At 40.9% G+C, this 18784-nt stretch overlaps 1 long non-coding RNA gene across 1 annotated transcript; it reads left to right on the top strand.

Annotated features, from left to right (window-relative positions):
- Positions 1–5111: 5111 nt before the first annotated feature.
- LOC134615794 (uncharacterized) lies at positions 5112–7444 on the top strand. Its single transcript, XR_010091345.1, has 4 exons — positions 5112–5362; positions 6183–6234; positions 6403–6465; positions 6863–7444. It is a non-coding gene; the product is annotated as an uncharacterized LOC134615794 (long non-coding RNA).
- The last annotated feature ends 11340 nt before the right edge of the window (positions 7445–18784 follow it).

Here is an 18784-nt window from a genome sequence, read left to right as displayed (position 1 = left end):
CAAAACATCATAAAACATTACCAGCCGACAAGGGAGGTGCACTGTTGTTCTAAACTCTGTGACAACAATACTTATGAAGTCTTAAGGCAAGCCCCCACAAGTAACTACGAAAAGAAAGTCATCAGTTGCCTACAACAACTTGAAATGGAAAAATCCACTGACCATTCTACTTACCATCATCTGTATCCAGAGGATGCTAAACCCTGTATATGTATATGGACTTCTGAAGATCCACAAAAAAGAAATCCTCCTTAGACCCATTAGTAGCAGTATAAACTCAGCCACCTACAACATTTCCAAGAACCTCACCACCCACTAGCTCCCCTTGTCTGGAACACACTCCATCACATCAAGCTGACTTCACAAACAAGGTCCAGAACCTTACACTGGGATGGAGATGAAACCATAGTGTCCTTTGATGTGGTCTCCCTTTTCACTTGTATCCCTTCAACCAGTGGAGAGTGTCAGAAAACAACTACAGCAAGACAGCTCCTTAGAAAACAGAACCAGCTTCACCCCCAATCAACTTTGCACACTGTTAGATTTCTGCCTTAAGGCCACATATTTTAAATACAACAAGGGTTTCTACAGACAAAAACATGGATGTGCCATGGGCTCCTCAGTGTCACCTATTGTAGCCAAACTTTACATGGAGGAAGTGGAAAGTAAAGTTTTTGGCTCTTTTAAAGCAACAGCACCTAGCCACTGGCACAGATATGTGGATGACACCTGGGTCTAAATCAAAACCCGAGTAGATCCCTTCACTGTTCATTTTGACTCGGTGAATAGAAACAAAGTTCACCAGGGAACACACAAAGGTATAGTTTGCTGTTTCTGAACTGTGCTGTGCACGTTGACGAGAATGGAAACTTCAACACTGAGGTTTACCACAAGCCCACACTCACAGACCAGTACCTACTCTTTGACTCCCACCACCCTCTAGAACACAAACTTGGGAGTAATCAGGATCCTGTAACACCGGGCAGAAAACATTTCCTCTAAGCCAGAAGGGAAAGAAAAAGCACACGTTTAAAGAAAACTCTTAAAACATGTGGTTATCCCAACTCGGCTTTCATCAAATCAGCAAAACCGCACAGGAAAGAAGGTCAGACACCAACTAGGGAGAATCAGAAGGACAAACGGAACAATACTGCCATCCCTTATGTAGCAGGTTTATCAGAGAAACTCAAGAGAGTCTTCTCCAAACACAACGTCTTTGTGCACTTCAAAGCCAGCCACACTCTTAGACAAAAACTGGTTCATCCCAAAGACAACACTCCTTGTAAAGACAGACCCGACACACTGTTGTTGTGTTCACGTTTAGGAGTGTTTATTGCAGTTTCTCACATACAGTGTTGCTTGGTTCAACACCTGATTCACCAACTTTGCAGCTGGTCTCAGGACACACACTCCTCTCGCTCCGGTCTCCAGCTTCACTATAAAAAAGGAGACTCTTTGTTAGGCAGATCATCACCAGCTGTGGCCTCACCTGCCTCCCCAGCACTGCCCCCTTGAGCTCACTGCACCACCCCTCCCCTGCAGCTGAGCCAGGGACCACACCTCCACACAGAAGCTAAACAATATAGTGTATGTTGTGCAGTGCAGCTAGGAAAGCTCACACCTTTACGTTGGATATACCAAACAGCCACTCCATAAATGCATAGCATAACATAGAAGAGCCACCTCAGCAGGAGAAGACTCAGCTGTACATCTTCATCTAAAGGTTAAAGGTCACTCTTTTGAGGATGCAGATGTTCACATTTTAGACAGAGAAGACAGATGGTTTGAAAGAGGAGTGAAAGAGGCCATCTACGTCCACTGTAAACGACCAGTTTTGAACAGAGGGGGTGGCTTATGACACCAACTCTCTACCACCTACAATACAGTTTTGAGATCATTTCCAAGGCACCTCAACCCCACTCACATCTTGCGTCAGGTGATCTCAGTGGCTCACATAATAGTGTGAGGCAACGTCTCACCGTGGTTTCGCCCAAAACCTCTGATACTGACCCACACCTTTTTCACACCTTGGCGTTACCGAGCAAAATTAAAGTCTACTAAATATGACGGAAGAAAAACGCAGTTTGAGTAATAATGTTTTAATATCTGACCTTTGGACATTTACTGTGGTTAGGTGCGTGTGTGTGTGTGTGTGCGCTTCTGTGCTGGGATTGTGTGTACCAGCAAAGAAAGTAAACATGGCACAAAGCCCAGATCTTGTGTGTGGAAAAGTCGGAGAAAGGGAGGATGATAATATGTGGCTGGACATCAGGTATGTCAACAATCAGAGAGAAAGAGGCGGAGAGAGAGGGGGATGCAAATAGGCACTTGGCAGACTATAACAGAGAGTGCAGCATTGTTACTTCCTCTAGTTCTCGCAATGAGAAGAAGATTTGGCTCTTGGAGTCCACAGTTGGAAATTATAGCAACTAACACCAGAGGAGCAACCCATGGCATCACTGTACCTACTAATTAGATTCATGATTTTTAACTTTTTCCCTGCTCATTTTTGTAATTTCAGTTTATGAATTCGAGAGGATTGGTATTTTTCTGACTGGAATACAACTTCCAAAACTTTCCTATTGGATTATGTCCACAAAGGTGGCATGTCCATTTCTCCAATCTTTCTCCTCCGAAAGATCAGGACAAAGTCAGCATTAGCTTAGAGTAGGTTAGATAAGTACAATTCAAGTAATTTGATGGTTTGATTATTATTATTTGGTTCTGCTTTTGCTCTGCCACTAAATTGTTTCAATAAAATATCCTGCATTAAAAACATCTAAACTGTGGACATACAGTTTTTAACTCTTTGTGAAGCAGTAACGATTAAAATCTGAGTATTAATCTATACTAGTATAAATAGCTCTTACAGGTTAATCCAGCCTGCCCTACTTTCCAGGCCACAGTAGGGCAGGCCAAACTAGGTTTGGTGGGGTCTGTGGTCCTAACCGGGATGGGGCTTTGGTGGCTCTTGGGTGGTGTTTTTCTGACCCTCTCTGTCCAGGCAGATGTAGGTTACCAGACTGGTAACAGGCCTGGGGGGCTTGGCTGCTGGTTGGGGTTATGGGTTGGTGCATGTGCAGGTGCATGTGCAGGTGCCCGGCCCTAGCACAGAGATGAACTCAACCTGGGTGTCTATTGTCTTATGTAGTCTGGGAGTTGACTGAATGTTGGGGTGGGTGTAGTTTTTCCTCTGCGGTGTGGTTGGGTGAGCCGCCTCTGGCTCTGTGGTAGTGCTGCTATGGGCCTGGGCCCCTGCCCCTGGTAGATTTCGGGGAACGGGTCCATCACACTACACATGCAGGGCCTTGAGTTTCAGGTGTGTCACTGAGGTGCAGGGGAGGTATTGCTCCTCTGTCACCTCCTGGCCACCTGTGTCTCAGTTTTATTCCACAACTTAGACATTCACTTTACTTACACTCTCATGACACATAAATATAGGTCCTTGGGGTTGGGTACACTGAATGGCATCCAGAGGATGTTCTGTTCATTCCGCCACACCTCTGGTGCTAGTGCTCACTTCTCATTTTTAAATTGCATGTAGACATTGAGGGTTGTTGGCACCATGCCCTTCCCCTTCCCCTGTTTTAAATGCACTTTAGAACAGCGTGCATCAATACCACATATGAGCGTGTGAAGTGAGGCATTGGGTCTTCTCATACCCTCGTTCTCTGTTCAGACGCCCCCTTGCCCCCCCTGGCTCTGTCAGGCCACTCCTGGAGGGTGGGGGGCCCTTGGGTCTGGCCCCGGGGCTTGGTCTGCTCTGGCACAGCCGGCTGCCGGTGGAGCCCGTGGTCTCGTCGACGCATGTAGGGCTCTCCTCTGCTCTTTTCTGAGTGGGTGTTGTGATTGTCCCTGCGGTGGTCCTCCTAGGGCTCTTGTGCTCTGGAGGCCTCTGGATGTCTGGAGCCCAGGTCTCCTCCATGCCTGCTTCATGTCCTTTGGGGCAGGGCTGTGGCTCCCCACATACAGTATTACACACTTACGTGGAGAAACCTTATGAATACAAGCGCAGACACGTCTTGGTTAGCTACTGCCTCTAAACATGTCATGTATTATGAATACTGTGTGCTGTTCAGTATATTTATTATTTACTGTTATGTATGCATATGTTGGTTGTTGCTGGGGTTTCTCTTGTTTTGTTTGGCAGGTGCTGAAGCAGATTTCAGTGTTTTTTCCCCGTCTCTCTCGTTCACTCTATATCCCTCTTCTTCTCTATTTTTCTCTCCCGCTCCTTCTGTTCACTTGTCTCCCTTACTTCTTTTTCTTTTCTGTCCCCGGGTCTTGTCCTCTATGATTGTAATAACCTAAAATAAAAAAATCCTAATAAAAATCTAATAAAATATGATGGGTGTGGTTTGTGGCGTGACTGCAGGGGAGGCTGACACACCGGAATCCCATCAGCTCATCACGCCTCCCTGTTACTTTAAATAAGTGATGAAAATAATGGCACATGGTGCACCTTAGCATAGCATTGACATTGCCACATTTTGTAATGATTAAGGACAGATTATTTTTGAGTGAGTTCTGACACACACAGGAAGAGAACACTCTGTTGGTGTCACTAAGAAATGATTTTCCATGAGTACAGCTGATTATAACCCAAAGCCTGGTCACATGAGATATGGCCTGATTGACAGGGGGTCCAGGGTGATATGTGCCAGTGGTGTACATCCTGCACAGGAACATCAGCTGGTAAAGCAGCCAGCTATTCCAAAAGCGCCTCTTTGTCCATTACCATTAATAGAGGTTCTATTTGAGCGCATTGGCATGGACTTCATCAGGCCATTTAACCAGATGGCACAGGGATATCTCTTTGCATTTATTCTGGTGGATAGTGCAATTCGATATCCTGAAGCAGTGCCACTGTGCAGCATTTGTGCAAACCAGCGCTGTTTCGTGTTATCCCCAAGTCGGTGTCCTGAAAGAGATACTGACTGACTAGAGCACATTGTTCATGTCTTTCATACTAAAATAACTGTATTAATGCGCATTAAATCTGTTTGAACTACACTGTAAAATGTAATATTGTGTTTAATTAAAACTATTAAATAGGCTGAACTCAATTTTTATCAATTTGTTATTAGAACTCAATTTAAATAAGTTACCAGTACTTTTTATGCAAAAATGCTGATAAACTCGATTAATTTGAGTTGTCCTAACTTAGAAAAAATAAGTAAGCTGGAAGTTTTGCTTCTCAGGGCGGAAGGATGAAAGATGTGTTTTGAAAATGCCACGTGACTACCGTCCCCCTCCCTCCCGGATCAGTCCGCATGTTCATGGCGCCAGCATTTGTTATGGAATATATTGAGCAAACCTGGAGATATTATTGTTGTCATTGCTGTGGATCTTTACTGACTTGGTGAGTAAATGTTTACTCTTATTCAAACTGATTTGTGGCTTCTCTTAGTTTAGCACCAGGTTTATAATCTTGCTAGCTAGTTAGTGTTAGCCTAGCGTTGCTGCTGCCGCTGTGCTCATGTTACTTAAAAATTAACACCACAGCCTTAAAAACCTTACATAAAACTATGTCGGTGATTTTTTTTGTTGATTGTTTGAAATAAATAAGTGAGATAAGAGCCCAGACAAAATTCTTTGGGAGGTGCAGCCGTTAGGGGTGGGGTGGGTGTGGGGGGTGGATAACAGAGCTCTCCGAAAACGTGGAAGCACTTTTGCAAATATGTGATATTTTGATAAATTAAGTAGATATTTGAGCATTACTCAGCTACATTCTCGCCTGAAAATATCTTAAAAGGTTATTTTGTGACCCAGAAAGGGTAGTCTGGTGAAAAAGAGGATCGCATTTGTCGGCTGCGGTTGTCGGAGCCTGTGCGTACTTGTAAGCGCGGCAATGGCGGAGGAGCACTGCTGAAAAACGTATTACTTTTTCTGGGTCACAAAATAAACTTTTAAGATATTTTCAGGCGAGAATGTAGCTGTGTAAATTTCAAGTATCTGCTCGATTTATCAAGACATCACATATTTGCAAAAATGCTCCGACGTTTTCATGCTTTGTGGCAGCTTTAGAACATCTGTGGCATCTATTAATGTCAAATCTAGCCTTTATTTAACAACATAAGCAAACTCTATGTTACAATGATTGCACAGCCATTAAGGATCAAATCAGTTTCTGAAATATGTTCTGTTTTTTCTCCCTCTGCTTGCTTCTTACTGTCTTTGAGGCCCATCGGGACCAGCACTCCTGTTGTTGGACAGGAAGACATCAACTCAGTGGTAAGTATTTTGTTTTTCCAATTTATTAGCAACTGTCAGTGACATTTATATTAATCAGGCTGAACTTTAATCATACTTTAGATCAGCCTGTTTTACTTATTGTTTTGTTTGTGCTTTGGTTTGGGGAAGTTGTTTCTTTACTGATCTTTTCCTGTCTTCTGTTATTAGACTTGAGATATGACTGCACTATGCTGTTGCTGTGACTCCAGTTAATTCTACAAGACATGCTGTGTAAGTAAACAAACAACAACAGTTTGGTCTGCATTTCTTGAAAGATCACATCCCCCAAACTTAGTTTAGAGGGTCTACACTGTATATAGTGAAGTCTGCAAGTTTTCTAACAGCAAAATTTGTTTTGTGCCCAAATCATTTTGCACATCATTAGAATGAAAGTTATTGCCCATGTTTGCATAGACCTTTTTAAAATGATGCTTTCATGACAATATTGTGTGTTGTGTGGGGGTCACGGCTATCCAGACTGACAATTTGGGACATTGAATGTCACCTCTCCGGCGGGGAGGGAGCCTGAGATTGTCTAAATTGGAGTCTGTTTTATACCAAATGCAGGAAAAAATGTTTAAGAAAGCAATTAAGTTCATGTTCCAAAAATATGATTGTTTGCTTGCAGGACACCAGGAGAGATGAGTCCTCCGTCACAGATGGTGTGGTCAGTGAAGGTGGTCACCTGCAGGATCAAGCTCATTGCATCTCCAACCCACATCCACTGCCACTGTACTTAAGGGAAGTTAAAGACTTTCTTCTGCACCTACATTTGAATCACCTCGATCCATGACAGTCATTCAGGCAGTAATGCCTGGACTGGAAACAAGCCATCCTTAAAATATTACAACATTCCAGCTCATGTGTTGGAATGAAAAACGAATGTGTTGTTTAAATTAGAGACTGCACTTGTGACAGAACAATAAATATTTTATGTTGATTATATAAATAATGTAAGTACAAAACAAACTTGTGGTAGGCCTAAACTTATTTTCAGAATAATTACATCTGAGACTTTGTTTCGTTGTAACAGTGATGGCAATATAATTTTTATTCAGCAGAACAGTGTCCAGTATGTTGGCTGTTGTACTTTGTTGTGTTTGAAAATAAAAGTTGTGCTCATTTTAACATCATTACAAAAATTGTTGTTAATTATTTTTAATCATATTCATGGTACCACAAATTGTTTTTTCATTTAGTTGAACTTGAAATGTTTGTCAGTAGGTAAACAATTAGTATTGTCAGAAAGTCAGAAATATCAAGTTATTCTTAATACTGCAGACTTGCAATGTATAAGTTGTCCTAACAGTCATCCTAAGTAAGCTTTACTTAGTTTTTTTGAGGCAACGAGTTTCCATAATTTTTTTGAGTTCTGGGAACTAACACGGCTGTGTACATTTTGAGTACACTGTACTCATTTTGAGTACAGTGTACTCAAAATGAGTACAGTGTACTCAAAATGAGTAAGTTGCCCTAACTTGGTCATCTTACGTAAACTTGATCCAATTGTTTTGAGTTCTGGGAACAAATGAGCTTGTACAGAGTACTCAAAATAAATACGTTGTCCTAACTTAGTCATTTTTAGCTAAGCTTTACTCAATTTTTTTGAGGCAACGAGTTTCCATAATTTTTTTGAGTTCTGGGAACTAATTAGATTTTACAGTGTAGCGTCTACCACCCTCAGACAGATGGACTGTTGGAGCAGCTGAACAAGACTCAATGATTCGTAAGTTCATTGACGAGGATAAATACAAATGGGATCTCTGGCTAGAAACTGTTTGCAGTGTGTCAGCAGTGCCTGTACAACAGAGGGGCTAGGCTCAGAAGAGGCATGGGGAGAATCCGAAAACTGCTTCTGTGGTGAGCCTGGTGAAGAAAAGAGATGAGTTGGGGCCAGAGTTTCTAAATTCTACCATTCCCACCTCCCTCCACTGTGATGACCATCTCACACAGACCCAAAGAGCGAATGTTACTGCATTAAAGTAGTGTTTTGCACATATGCTCTCCCTCCAGCCCGGTCGTACTATGTTCATAGAGCACCATTTTAAAATATGACCTGGTGTGACGGTGCATTCATAGCTGTACAGGTTACCTGAACATAAAAGACAAACTGTTCAGAAGGAACTGGCTGAGATGCTAGAATGGGAGTAACTGAAGAGTCACAAAGCACTTTATTGTAGCTACTGCAAGGTGAACGAGGTCTCACAGTTTGATGCATTTCTCAGGCCCCTGGTCAACAAGTTCCTGGACTGGTTAGGCACTAGTAATTTTTTCTAAATCAAGGGCTGCTGGTAGTTCACTTGTCACTAAGGAGAAAATGGCCTTCTCCACTATGTATGCATTGTACCAATTTATCACACGTTTGGGTTCTCGGGGATCCCAAACACCTTCCAGCACCTCATGAACTGGGTGCAACCTCCACATGCCACATATGCTGCCACCTACTATGATGATGTCATCATTCATAGTGAGGATGTGAGAATACCTGAGTGGAGAATGTGCAGTGGGTGGCCATGGTCCTGGAGTCCTTGAGGCAGGTGGGGCTCATATCCAACACAAAGTAGTGTGCAAGTGGACAGAGAGAGGTAAAGTATCTTGGATACCACTTGGGAGGTGGGCAGTTGCACTCGAAGATGGACCAGACAGCAGCCATTGCATCGTGCCCACGTCCCATGCCCAAAAAAAGGAGGTGAGTCAGCTCTTGGGGCTGGGGCTATTGGGACTGCTGGTTTGTGCCAAACTTTGATGACCAGTTCCCTGTGCAGTTGACCTAACCCTAACCCTTCCATGCTTTATTCTGTAGACCCTTCCATTTGTATTCTACAGAGTACATATCCTGAATTGAGGGAAAGTTGGCACCAATAATCTTTTTTTCACTTCAGATAATGGAAGACTGTGGATCCTAGAAACCGATTGTCTGCTTCTCTGTCTGCTGCTGTTGTGTAAGGTGAAGGGGGGATGACAGAGAGGGGCTTCTCCTGAAGTCCATTGTCATCTCTACAGTTTTTGAGCATATGATTCTCCTCAGCCTCACCTCCTGTTTTGTATCTGTCAGAAGGTTTGGGATCCACTGGCAAATGGAGACTGGAACAGCTGAGTGAGTTTAGAGAGTTTAGGACTTTAGGGATGATGGTGCTGAACGCCACACTGAAGTCCTTTGTGTGAACACAAAGAGAGAACTGAAAACTGAACAAATAAACAATAACGGGAAAAGTACCACAGTACCAAGCTACATCTACAGCACCTTCTTGTTAAGGATATCAAATTGCTATGTTTGACAGTTTAGCACATGAATCTATTTAAGAAATAAATTATCTTTTTGTTTGTTTGTTTTTATGTTTATAGGAGGTTGCAGAGTAACTTATTTTTATCAGCCTGCTAAGTAATGAATTTTCACTGTTGGTTGAGCCGCCCACAGGGCTGATGACACCCAGATTTTCCATACATTTGAGCTTGAGCTCTGCTTTGACTTTTCCCACAAGTGGTAGGGGAATCCTCCTGGGGCTTTCAGGGAAAATGGTGTTGCTCCATGTTTTGGCTTACTGGCATATGGCCAACAAGTCATCCCAAGACTTCTGCATAGCTTGGGGTACGTTGAATTCAGCGTTGCTATGTCTGTGCTGTCAACACAGATGAGTAAAGATGGCTGGCACCTGAGCAACGGCATGATGAGATTTTCAACAATGTAGAGTTTCTCCATGGTCTGCTTTTTACCTCCACTCAGCTTCAGTGGAATTGGTCCTGGGGCAAACAAGGGCTTCTCAGCTTTTTTCTGGTTTGTATTTGGCTAAATAATGTTAAAGACATGACATCTGCACTTGTATGAAGCGTTATTGTGTTTTTGTCATTTACATCTATATCAACAGTTCCAGGAGCCAAACCTGTTGATGCACTTTTTTCACACCTGGTTTTGATCAGGAAACAGACTGAATTTAACATAAAGGAGTGGACACAAAAGAATGTTACAAGAAACACACAGAATACACAACAAACACTGAGACCAGAATTTAATTATAATAGGAATTAAAGACTCAAACACTCAGTGAAACATAAATATCAATAAACCAAACAATGAACACCTAACAAAGAATACAACCTAAAAGGCTTTAAAACCCATAATCAGACCTAGAATTAGGGGTGTGTATTGGCAAGAGTCTGGCGATACAATATGTATCACAATGCAGGGGAGACGATATATTGCAATACTAAAAGCCAGACAATATTTGTGTTTGTTTTAATTGTAGGAAAACTCACAGTAAACAGTCCAAACTGTTAAATGCTTGACATGAGCTTTCTCAACTAAAATAGAGGGATAAATTTCACTAGAGGAAACAAAAACACTCTCTCTTTAAGTTCAAAATTAATGGAGTTCAAATAAACAAACAAAATCCACTTTACTGATATATCAACTATTTCTTTAACATGAAAAAGTAAAAATAATAATACTAATACTACTAATAATAATAACACATTTTATTTGAGGGTGCCTTTCTAAAACCCAAGGTCACCTTACAAAGAGAAAACGACATCAATAAAACAGTAGATTAAAATAGATTCTAATAAATTAAAATACAGAAAACAGCAAAATACAACCACAAACAACATAATAAAAATAAAAAATAAACAAACAAAAAACACAATTTGACAGCAAGTAAAATCTGTATTAAAGCGAGTAAGCCAGTTTAAACAAGTAGGTTTTGAGTTGTGACTTAAACAGGGGAAGGGAATCCATTTCTTAAGGCTGAAGGAGGTGAGTTCCAGAGCCGAGGAGCAGAGCGACTGAAAGCTTACCATAGTGGTAAGGCAAGCAGAAGGAACAACAAGATGAGTAGCAGATGAAGATCTGAGAGAGCGGGAAACTGTGGTGATATGAAGCAGATCACAGAGATAAGGAGGGGCAAGGTTATTTTTTATTTTTTTTATACTTTATTTTTATTGAGAGTTTTATAATTATGACAATCATCCACATAAAAAACAAAAAACAACAACCCCCCCCCCCCCCCCCAAAAAAAAAAAACCCCAAACAAACAAACAAACAAAAAACATAATACACACTGGCAATAACATATTGGCACAGTGAAACCCTCAGATCTGCCCGGTCTGGGGGAGCTCCCCTCCACCTCTTTTCAGGTCCCATGTCGTCAGGTTTTTGCTACTGTCCACGCAGCACTTTACGGTCCACCCCTGGTGATATTCGGAAGGGTATTTCCAGTCTATTTTATGAGCTGCCTTCTAAGGAGGGGCAAGGCTATGAATACATTTAAACATGAGAACTAAGATTTTAAAGTTTGTCCTGGCTTCTATGGGCAACCAGTGAGGCTGTTGAAGAATTGGGGTGATATGGTCTCTTAAGGGAGTTTTGACCCGAGCTGCAGAATTCTGAAGAAGTTGAAGTTTGTGGAAGGACTTATTGGGAAGACCAAATAGGAGGGAGTTGCAATAAAATATCCGGGAGGTAATAAGACTATGGACAAGGATGGCAGCAGCATGGGGAGTAAGGAAGGGACGAAGTCGGTTAATGTTACGTAAGTGAAAGTATGCAGACCGGGTTATGTAATTAATGTGAGACTGAAATGAGAGAGTACTGTCAAGTATGACACCCAAACTCTTTACCTGTGGGGATGGAAGGATGGGGGAATTTGCAATATTAATGGAGAAAATATTAGATTAGGGTAAAGGTAGAGGCTGTGCCAACGGGTAACACTTCTGTTTTATTACTGTTATGTTTGAGAAAATTGGAGGAGAACCAAGATCTGATCTCCATAAGACAGTTTGAGAGGGAGGTAGGTGGAAGGGATGAATTAGGTTTGGAGGAAATGTAGAGCAGGGTGTCATCAGCATAACAATGAAAATTGATATTATATTTTTGGAATAATTGGCCAAGAAGGAGCATGTAGATAATGAATAAAAGAAGCCCTAATACTGAACCTTGGGGCACACCAGCAGAAACAGGATAGAGACTTGAAGAGTGTGATTTAAGTTGGATAAACTGAGTGGGGTCTGAGAGATATGAGGTGAACCAGGCAAGGGGGGTGTGACTAATGCCAATGGATGCTAACCTGCTCAGGAGGATATTATGAGAAATTGTGTCAAATGCTGCACTAAGATCAAGAAGGATGAGAATGGTTACAAGACCAGAATCAGCTGCCATCAGAAGGTCATTAGTAATCCTTAACAAAGCAGTTCCTGTACTATGATTGGGGCGGAAACCAGACTGAAATTGTTTGTAGAGATTATGGTCATTGAGGTATGAGTGAAGCTCATACTTCAAAAGTAAAGAATATAACACTGATGTCTTACTTATTGAGTACTTTGAGTTTAAAAAAAAGCTCTCTGCAGCATCATAACGAAGCTCTTTTTATGTTACCTTAACATAAACAAATCAAAAACGAAATTGCTTGAAGAATTCATCCAAGTAAACATTGACAATATAAAGTGTTATTAAAATAAAGTGCTAATAAAAGAAAATACAGCCCTGCAATGTCCATCAATGGAACACCTTTTGTGCAACCTGAAAAAGGGAATTTGTTCATCTGTGTGACTGAAGGTTCCACTGATCAGTTATGTGATGTGCTGTAACAGTTATGTACGATTCAGTGGTTCTCGAAATCCAAGCGTTGCATGTCAAAGCAACTGTCTCTGTTGAGCTGAGAGAGTCCAACACTGTCGCTTTGACGTCTTGGTAGGGATGGGTATTGAAACCTGGTTCTTGTTTCAATTCCTTGGAATTGTTTGTCATTTTTGCAAACGATTTGATAATTGATAAAGAATCAAATCGTTAAACAGAATCGAAAATGGAATCGGAATCGTGAAAATCTTATCAATACCCATCCCTACTTCTTGGTACAACTTTGGCAGAGCGATGTCCGTGATGTGTTGTCGGGAAGGAACGGTGTAACGGGGCTCCAGCATTTTAATCATATTACAAAATCCTTTGTTCTTCACAACACTCAGAGGGTGAATCCCGTTGCAAATAAAAACAAGTACTGACTGCGCTATTGTTGTTGCACGAGTTGAAGTTGCTGGTAGTTTTGAAAACTTAACTTCTTCAATTTTCCGGTGAGTACCTCATTTGGTTTTAAAATTAGTATTTGACGCTACGTCGCTATGGTGTCTAGACACATGTACTCGTAAATTAAAAATAGAAAATTGCTCATAAATTGCTTTTGAATATTGATTCAGTATCGTAACACAAAATATCGTGATATTTCAATGTATTGATATTTTCTTACATCTCTACCTAAAATCATAACAGGTGGGGCTCGAATCAGAACTTGTACAGTAGAGATAAAATTCTAATTTTTTGTTTTTGCTATTTAACCAAAAAAACAAAACAAAACAGAACAACAGCAAGGAACCTATTAGAAAATGGTGTTAAAGTCCAAGCTACACTGATGATTTCCCAAAAAAGAGACTGAGGATAACAGAAATTCAACACTTACGTGGCTTGAATCACATAGAAATTTTCAGTAAATAGTGACATCATGCCTTGAAGAAAAGTCATACTTGCTGCCTCTGTATCCAGACAGTGAGCTGCTGTTAAATACAGACAGGAGAAGGAGGAACAATGATGTTAATAGCAGTCACATAAGAGTCTCTCATATTTGATGTCTAAGCATGAAACAGACCTAGTGATGAGTGCTTTAATATAAGACCGAAGCTCTTTTTTTCCGTACTACAGAGACGACTACCATGTACTACCTCCACACTACCCACCCCCACCCCCAACGAAGCGAGTATTGCCTAATTACAAGAACTATCAAAGCAGACCACGATCCTGTGTGCATCTATATGTGATTATGTGTATGTTTGCCTGTCTGTGTGTGTGCACGCATGCAGAGTCTGTGCATGCCGGTAATTACCCCCCACCGATAAAACAGGTCATCTACAGTCTTTATGAAAGGAGAGGAGAAGCCTAATGGACTGGTGTGAAGAAAACCTACCACTTTAAACAAGTCTGCTATTGAGCCTCTGCACTGTGCTTGCATTTCTCAGCAGCTCATAATGTTCTAGTTTTAAGAACTTTATTTTTCTGTTTTCTGCGTTTTACTTCTGAGTTTGGTGTTGTAGTTGTCAGCCGTGCTGAAATGCTATAATGTACCATATTGGTCACATAGTTTTCCGCTCTTGCATGATATCTTCTGTCAGCAGTAAATATTTTCTTATGCTTCTGTTTTGATTGTAAAACAACAAAGATACACAGTTCAATGAAAATAAACTTTCATATACAGCTGGCTGGTTGGTATTAAAGGGATTAAAGTATGCCAGAAAAACATTCCTAACACCAACAAACTGACTGCAGGAGCCTGGAACGTTGACATAAGACGGTTTAGCTCCATATATTCATGCTGTTGATAATAAATTCAATCATCCACCTAAAGGCTCAGCAGAAATTAAAATCTTTCATATTCGCAGATGGTGTTTTTGTTGACTCTGACTGCAGAATCAGATTTCTTGTCAAAGAGAAAGCTACTGTTGACCTAGGCTGCCCGCGAAGGTGTACCCAGTATATACCTGAATCGGTTTAAAATTAAAACTTAAAAACAGAAATATGGTGTTACATTAGCTATCCATGCCCATATTTTAATTCTTGAGCTCTAATCATACACTTTTCATTCTTAATCCATACAGTTCAATACGTGCCCCAAAGGTGTTCTGTCAGGCTGCCATTGGATTGTGTTTCATTAAGCCATGAGCATCTGTCATAATAACAATAATTAAGAGTATATGACTTAACAGGAAAAGCTTGCAGTATGTAGTATGTGAAGTATAAGAAAAAACAAAGTGAACCATTGATAAATGTTAATGGTTTCAACTTCAGTGAATCTGAACATTAACAATAAGTAATTTATAGTAAACACATGCAGTTCCACTAGTACTCATATGTCACTTATCTTACCTAAGTGAGACTGGTATTACTTGTCCTATAAAGTCAGAAGCTTGGTTTTTGCCGAGGTGTCAAACAGGGTTACCAAAAACCAATAGTACTCATTTTTACCAAAGAATTGTTGCCTGCAAAATTTGTATCAAACAACAAAGTTCCTCCCAAATAGTAAAGCAGTGTGTGGACTCTGTATGGATCAATAACTAGGGTTAATGATGTTTTTTTGTTTGATTAAAAATTAAATTTCCAAACAGTAGGAAATTAATTTTTAAATATGAGTCGAGGAGGATGTGGTGAAAGCCACTGAACCCTTTCAAGTTATTTTGCTTATTTGTCACTGCAGCAACAAACACAGGTAAAAATCTAAAGTTTAGCTATAACTCCAGCTGGTGTTCAATCAGACTATCAGGCTTTGTTTTATAGTTAATGGTGTCTTGAAAAGCTAAGAAATGATAGTGCGCGTTCTGGCTATAGTGTGAGGTTGTACAGAGAAAGACCTCCTTTAAAGCTGATAAATTTTGCATTCCAGTTTTGAATGTCAAAATGTATCACAGCTCTACAATGAAATACACTATAATATAAATTTGGCCACAAATACACGTCAGTTATATACAGACGGACAGTTACACAGAGCCTCCAAGACACAGAGGCACCAAATACCACAACATTCTCTTACCTCCCTTTTCTTATTCTCTCCAGATTAAACAAACAGAGACATACAGCCACCTCAGCCACAAAGACACAATCATGTGGTGCCTCTAAGACATACAAGCATCACAACCATCCATGCTTTCCTTTTTGTCCCAAGTTAGACAAACAAAGATAGACCCAACTGGTGTTTTCCAGTGTCTGGTGACTTACCATGAAACAGTGCCCTTCTATCCACTATTATGGCTCTCAGACAGCCTAAATGTTCCACAACACAAATCTAAAAACATGCAATTATGACATTATGCAAGAGAATCTGAGGGAATATGTGTGCAAGTATAGTGTGTAAATGTATATGTTTATGCATGTGTCTGCAGTGTTCTTAAGTTTGAGTCTGTGTGTGTGTCTGTTTGTGTGTCTAAGCATTTGTCACTGTCCATTTGGTTGTGTGGGTTCAGGGACCGCCCAGCATCATCTTTTTTTAAACCAATTTTGTCTCCTGTGTTTGAACTGTAGAAGAAAAGACCACCCTGGAAAAAAATCTTATTTTACCACCCCTTTCCCCTCTCCTAACAACTATAATATTGAAAGTTTCCTAACCACTGCCCTTGAGCAATAGTTCTGGATCCAACAGTCAATTGACAAATGACATTACTGAGACACTGAGCCAATATATACAAATATCTGTTGGAAAGGTGTTTTCCAGCTTTCCAGCTTCCACACAAACACAGAGACACATATATTATCATTCACCTTATTATTTAACATGCTGAGGCAAGTAGAGTCTGACATGGTTTTTTAACATTGCACAGTCTGACCTTGGGGTAAATTTGCTCTTTTGCCCACTTCTGGGAAGATTGTGCCTTTGTATTAATACACCACTGAATGCTCTAGATCAGCAGCCCCCAACCTTTTTTGCACCACAGACCGGTTTATGTCCGACAATATTTTCACAGACCAGCCTTTAAGGTGTTGCGGATAAATACAAAAAAATAAAAAACCATGTACTGTTTATAAGATTGGGGAAACCTGCAGTCAGCTGAGACTGAAGAAGTTATTGGATGAGTGACAAAACGTTTCTCCCACTAAAACGCTACGTCCAGATGAACAGAATCAACTTTTTGGGTACCACGAATAAACTGATGAAACTGAATAAAATGAAGTATATTGCTACATGCTGCTGAATAATTTTGTTACTTAAAACCCTGTGCTGAGTGGTTATGTTTTTTTTTTCATTTTCTACCCTCACATCTGAGCACTGGATTGTTCACTTTTTGCATAATGGGCTAGAGGAGTTCTACATACGCACACATCTAACCACACAGAATCTGTGCAGAATACATTACCAAGATAAACTGTATTTCCTCTTCAATCATAAATAAATATTAGTTCAGGAAATATTGAAATGTTTTTTCTTGTTCTGTATATGACTACTTGAATTATCTCAACTACATCAGTGGGTATTGCAGAGCATAGGTGCCAGCCAGAATTAACTAAGTGAAGTAAAGTGTGCGCTAAACTTATTCTGTGGTTTGCAGACCACACATCCTGCAGCAGCCATGCTAATTAAACCTGCATGTGGTCTCACACACTGCACACAATACACTGTGTGCCAACAAATTCTCTGAAATGTGTTTCACAAACTTGCACTGCAATACATAAATGCAGATGTAGACAGAGATACACACACAAATTGCCTTCCTCTGTTCCTCTTAATGAAAATCATACTAGTGAAGTGTGAATACACATTGTGAAGTCAGCAAACCTGAGTCTAACTGGCACCCAGCCACATGCTGACCACCAGTCAAAGTGAAAATAACAAGTTTCAAACAAACTCTGGAAACAGGTTTTCAGATCTTTAAAATCACTTACCTTAACATTGGCAATCAAGATAAATGGTCACACAAACATGGTTATCAACTTGCTAACTTAACCCAGGGTTACCAGTAAGGTAAAGCTTAACAACCTGCACATATGAGACCTGCTCCTACAGCAGTGAAAAAACACACTTAAAACATGCTGTAAATAAAAGCTTCTTTTCCATTAGGATGTACTCGGACCGTCTCGCCACGGATCACTACGACTCGACTCGGATTGACTGGTTTTTCATTACAACCCAGTACTATCTTGTGTGTGTGTGTGTGTGTGTGTGTGTGTGTGTGTGTGTGTGTGTGTGTGTGTGTGTGTGTGTGTGTGTGTGTGTGTGTGTGCTTGTTGTCATAGCATGAATGCTACAACAAAGGTGGATGTCAAGGAAAGAATATACCTGCTGCTTGGTTCTGTGTTCTAATCTTGGTAACTGTCTACGGAGGGTCCAGGTTGCAAGCTTCGCCAGCCTCTATGGCTCTTGTGCTCAGATCTTGTTCCTGTGCTGCCATAGAAGAACTGGCTGACATCCAGAAATCCTATATGCAGGTGATACATACCATGCAGGGGCCTGTCCTTCCATGATGATTCCTCTTCTTTCTTGGGTTTCTGCTGCCTGAGGGATTCACTAAACACATGATCAATTGTGGCCGTCTTCCTGATGTACTCATGGATGTTTGTTGTCTCATCCTGGAAGTGGTTCTGACACTCACTAGTCCACGGCCAGTGCCTTTTCGCTTACTAATTACCTCGCTTACTAGGTAATTAGCTGGATTTGTGGTGAAACCCTCCATGCATGGTGAGGCTTCCTTTTCTTGACATCAGTGGCTTCTATCTCCTCCTTTGGACAGCTTATTATCCCAGCAGGGTAACTGATCACTGGCAGGTAGGGATGGGAATTGAGATCTGTTTTTTGTAGAGAACAGGTTCCCAGCAATCCAGTTCCTTGGAATCATCTGCCTGCCTATTGATCCCACTTATCGGTTCTTACACTCTCGCCATGATCAGCTGATTTCAGTTTGTGTGTAGGCAAAAGGTGACTAGAGGACACTGGACAGCTGCCAACTCCGCAACAAACCAAATATTCATCACTATGTTTTATCATAGTCACTATATTAAAATATTCAAATTTATGAAGCAACCTAGAAAACT

This window comes from Pelmatolapia mariae, linkage group LG17 (assembly GCF_036321145.2).
Source record: "Pelmatolapia mariae isolate MD_Pm_ZW linkage group LG17, Pm_UMD_F_2, whole genome shotgun sequence".
NCBI lineage: Eukaryota > Metazoa > Chordata > Actinopteri > Cichliformes > Cichlidae > Pelmatolapia > Pelmatolapia mariae.
The sequence above is the reverse complement of the archived record's forward strand: the minus strand, read 5'-3'. Positions and strand labels throughout refer to the sequence as shown.